The sequence below is a fragment of the Geospiza fortis genome, unplaced genomic scaffold (assembly GCF_000277835.1).
Source record: "Geospiza fortis unplaced genomic scaffold, GeoFor_1.0 scaffold161, whole genome shotgun sequence".
Lineage (NCBI taxonomy): Eukaryota > Metazoa > Chordata > Aves > Passeriformes > Thraupidae > Geospiza > Geospiza fortis.
In genome coordinates this window covers 1,386,891-1,392,275 of record NW_005054375.1, presented here as the reverse complement: position 1 = coordinate 1,392,275, position 5,385 = coordinate 1,386,891, and positions in this window count along the sequence as shown.

Below are 5,385 nucleotides of genomic sequence, written 5' to 3'. Positions count from 1 at the left end.
GTCTGGGCTGCCTGTGACGTGTGAGCCAGGTGAAGATGGGCTGCTGAGACAACTCAACTGTCCCACAGGGACATGACTGCTGCCTTTACAGCCCCTTGCAGAGCCACTGGGCTAGAGGGGTCTCTGGGCAGTCCCAGAGAAGAGCACAGTCACAAGCACAGGGATTCACGTGTCACTGGTACTTGCGACAGATTTCAAAGGTGTCCATGGTATGCAAGATAGAGCTGATGTGTTCTGGCTGTGTAGGATGCTGGTGGCAGTGTTGGTAAAGGCTGCTGCATACATTCTGTGCATGGTCAGGCTGAAAAAAGGACTCTAAAGAAAATAAGAAAGCCTTGAATTCTCTTGTTAGGCTGGTGAGTAGAAAATGAGGAACAAAGATGTGTTGTTGGCAGTCTTCAAAATCCATAAAGGATAGACCATATCTCTTACTAACAGTTGTGGGACAGATGTGATAAGAACAACTCATTTGGATCAAATATCTACATTGAGTGTATTAGGAAGAAGCTCTTTTGATTTTTTTTGTTTGTTTTGTTTTACTTTGTGTTGTTTTTTTGTTCCTATATTCACTCAGAGGCAGAAGCTCTGGGTAACAACCATTTGTCAATATCTGCTGATATCAGAATTTGTTTCAGCCTTGAAAATACTATTGAGTGGTCAGTGAAGCCAAAGGATAGAGAGGAAGCTGCTGAGTCATAGCTGGGTCCCCCATGTTTGCTTGTGGACTGTAACCACTCTGACATTAAACACTCCCAGTGTCCTCTCTCACCATCTCTGACTGCTCTTATTCCCAGCAAGGAAGTTGTTAAGTCATAGATTCCAGATGATTGTTAAAGTTTCTTCCAGTCCAAACCACTCTATGATTCTACTTCCCAAAGATTGTTTGAGGTAAAGAAAACTGAGATTTTCTCCAAGTCCCCTTTTACATTGTAGAAATTTCATAAAGTTTAGGCTTTGGTGTAGTAAAAGGTATGGCTGATTTTCAGAAGTAACAAATATCCTTTTTTTTTTCCTACATAGGTTCATAACTTCGTTGTACTTCTCTTAAGGCTTGCCTATGGCAGGTTTTGTATACAGCCTAGCATTCAACATACAAACACCTTCTGTGTAAAATTAACAACTGATGAAAATGTTTGGCTGAGCTAGTGGAGGTTTTTACATTTCCCTTTTCTCAGGATCAGAAGGCTTCCTGAGCTAGATTATTTTCTTGGTTTAGTTTCTGACTCTTATTTTTTCTCTTTTGCTTTGACAGTATATATTTAGATGAAAAAAAAAGGGTTGGAGGAGCTCTGTGAGTGACTCCTTTGATGAAACATTAATTGGTATCTACACATGCAGAGGTAGCAAACTGCTATTCTTGAAATAGGATCTCTATCCTTTTTGTGTAAGGGCTTGCATTTCAGAAAGGGATGAATTTCTTAAGCTTATTGCTTTGGATTTTTTTTTTCAAGTGGAAACAGAGTTTTCTCTTCAACAAACTCCAGTCTCCAATCCCTGAGTTTGGGCTTGCCTACATTTGGAAATGTACCAAAATAACTATTCCAGAATAAGATCCCAGGAGGATATTTTAGAACTAGATTAAATTAAATTGGAAATAAGAACTCTTATTTTGGAATAAGAGTGTCCGCGTTGGGATTTATATTGAAATAAACCATCTCAGAATAATTGTATCTATTTTGGTATTTTTCCAAGAGCAGACAAGAGCTGAGCAATGTTCTGAAATAATTATATTAAAATCTCATGGATATGATGGATAATGGAGAAAAATGTCAATACTGAGTGAGAACAATTTGGAGTGAATATGTCTGAGGGTGTCATACACTTGTTTTTTGAGTTTAAGCAAAAGATCCCACCCTTCAGGCTATGTATATAATTTGTTATTAATATTTTAGTAGCAACACTACTGTGCTAAGAACAGTCTTACAGACACAGGTCCCACCTCTGCACAACCTGCAGTCTAGAAATAATCCATTTGCTTTGTAATGCTATAGATGTCAGCATGTCTGTTTTGCAGATAAAATAGGAGTTCTCAACTCTTTATAACACTTGTTTATAACACTTCTTGTTTGTAACACTTATAGCACTCCTTGTTCAGGGAAAACTGCTACTTTGGTTTAGTTTATTTTCTTGAAGGAAAACAGAAGAGGATGGTTACAAGAAGACAGAAATTATAAAAAACCACACATTTGTTCTGTATTTGTAGTTACTGTGCCACCCCTTTCTGTTTAGTTTACTGTAGGTGGCACGTGAGTCATTATTGGTGAGGCAGAATCATTATTGGGAAGGCAAAATCCACCATGTGCTTCATCACATCCTGTGGCAGGGAGCCAGTACAGATGTGGAATGAGTATATCACTCCTATTCACATACACACAGGATGTATGGAGTGCTGGTTTAAAGTAACACTTTCTCACTCAATAAGGCATGCTCATGGCTGAGAATGTTTTGTTATCTTCCCGGGTTAGATTTTTTTCTTCTCCATTTAGGCACTTTCATTTGTGCCTTGACTCCCAATGAGTGGAGGTCTCAGGGGTTTTCTCTGTGGCAAGAAAAGGTCACACTCTGTATTTACTCATATTCTAATCTTCCAGGTACATTCAAGACTATTTTGATTCCAGACTGGAGGTCTGAGAAAAAAAGACATGGAAATTCAGTGGCACAATTTCAAGGTTATCCCACAGCCAGCAAATCCATAATGGGATTTTTTCTCCCCTTTATGATATGTCATAATAAAAGAAGTTCATATAGTATGAAAGTGAAAAGCAGTTTCTCGCTATCAAATTATCATATCCAGCATCAAACCTGTGCTTGAAGGTAATTTTAGCTAATCCTTTGTAGCAATAAATATCTATTACATTTATCACATTGAATTTGTTTCCCCTTCATTTCATCCAATTACCTTTTCTACAACTGGAAAATACATCAGAGCTGTCTCAACACATTTTTTATGGATGTTAACTTACTATTCTCTTCTTGATCTTCTGTCAAGATGTGCTTTAATTAAAATATTCATGTAACTTGTTCAAGTTTATCCTTCACTCCTTCAATATCCAGATAATTGATGGGTTTGCTTTTAAAAGTGGAATAGAGCCATCCCAAGAACTGGGCTAGGACTGAAATTCTGTAGGTGTGGAAACTTCTAAGCAGGTTGCTATAATGCCAGAGTTTAGGATGCTGTGGTCAGAGGTCTGTCAGCATTACTGTTATAGATATCTTTATCTGGTGTTTTGCTATCAAAATTCCCATAGGAAATACAGATATAAATGGCCTCAATCAGCCAACATTTCTTCAAATTAAAAAGACATATGGTTTCATAGTGTGAAAAGGCAGTTGGTGCTGCTCACTCACTCAATAGCTCTGGGACAGTGACACTCTATCAGTATTAAAGTTATGGTGCCTGACGGGTGGGAAGAATGATGGGCAGAACTCCATGCTATCAGAAGGCTAATTAATTACTTTATGATACTATATTATACTATAACTATATTAAACTAACAAGAGCTATCACTAAGTCACTAACTAGAAAACCCGTGACTCTCTGCCCCAGCGTCCTGACACACACACACACACACACACACACACACACACACACACACACACACACACACACACACACACACACACACACACACACACACACACACACGTCCTGACACACACACACACACACACACACACACACACACACACACACACACATACATGGATCCAATTGTTCAATGAATCGAAAACACCATCACCAGAACCCAAGCAACCACCTCACGTAAACAATCTCCAGAACACATTCCACATGGGCACAAACACAGGAGCAGCAAATGAGATGAGAATTGTTTTGATCATTCTTTTCTCTGCTTCTCTCACAGCCTTTCTCTCAGGAGAATGCTGAGAAATCTGAATCCCTGTCTGTTCAGAGGGCATGTGAACACCACATATCAGCTCCTGGAAGACAGCAGATTTTCCCACTGCTTTCTCATAGAGCCTGAGCTGTGGGCTCCCCACACAATGGCCCCTCAGGGATTTCTTTTCCAATGGGAGTGTTTGTGAAGTTTGAGTGCACAGTGCAGGGAAGGTGCTGCTGTCCTATCAACTGCATCTCATGTTTCTTTCAGCTCCTTACCCCCATGTGCAAATCATGGTGCTAGGCAAGATGCGTGGGTTGCTTATATGTGTTGTTCATATTCAAGACAGGCTTTTTTAGCTGGGGTGATGTGAGGCCAGAGGATGGATTAAGACAGAATGAACAGAGTGATTCAGAAATCTGTGATTGGTAAAGGGTTGTCATTAAATGGGGGAGTTTTAATTGAACTCTGCAGCCTTGGCTGCTTTCCTCTGAACTACTCACCAATCTTGACAGTAACAAATAAGGTAAAAATCTTTGTGATTGGTATCTTGTAGATTTCCTGGTGGCTTCCCCGTGCCAGTGATGAGCAGTGGGCTGCTCGGTGAGCTATCCAAACTGCTTGGCTTTGCCAGATGTACACAAAGCTACTGTGAAAGCACATTGGAATAAGGAAAGAAAACACTGGGGGCTATTTCAGCCAAGTGACCTTGAGAGAAACCTCTACAACACTTTACACAAGTGCACAAAATCCGCTCCTCCTTGAGAGAGGGAAAAGAGTAGATGTCCAAAGGCTCAACCATAGGAGCCTTTCCAGCTATCAGGGTGAAACTTCTGTCCTCCTTGGGGCCAACCTGGGGAAACAAGAAAAGGTATAGGAAAAAGGATTAACTTCTTCAAATGTTTTTATTGCCTTCTTCTCAGCATCTGTCCTTTAAGGGAGGTGATACAGGAGACTAATTACTGAGGTTAATGTTCTGAAATCCTCCCTTACTCAAGGCCATTTATGTGGTTGAGGAGATGTTAATACCTGCAATCAGTCACAGATTCACAGGGGAAGATGCTGACATTTTGAAGACTAAGGGGCTTAGGCCCCTGAATTCAGCAGTCAGGTGTTGCCTGAAATCCTCTTTTTATTTCAATCATCACAGAAATCCCCAAAGGGTTGGTTTCAACAAAACATTTGCAATATGAATGTAAGAAAATGTAAATCCTGCCTTAAAAAGGGATGCATCTCCCCATCTGTTCTGATGCCTATTTAGAAACTTTCAGGTTTTAGGGAGATATTGGCAGCTTCTCAGGGAGGATTCCAGGTGGTTGCTGCTCTGCCCTGAGTTCCTTCAGAGGAAGGCACAGGGGAGGAACTCTGCTGCTCTGGGATGATGTGCTGCTGGAGAAGAAATAAAACTGCCCTAAGGCAGGCTCACAGCCTAAAGGAAGATCTGGCAGGTGTCCAATCATCAATCATATCACCTGTGTGTCATGGTTGTCAGCATGGAGAAAAATATTTGGAATGTTCTGGTTTCCTCTTACACTGGCAGGGTGGT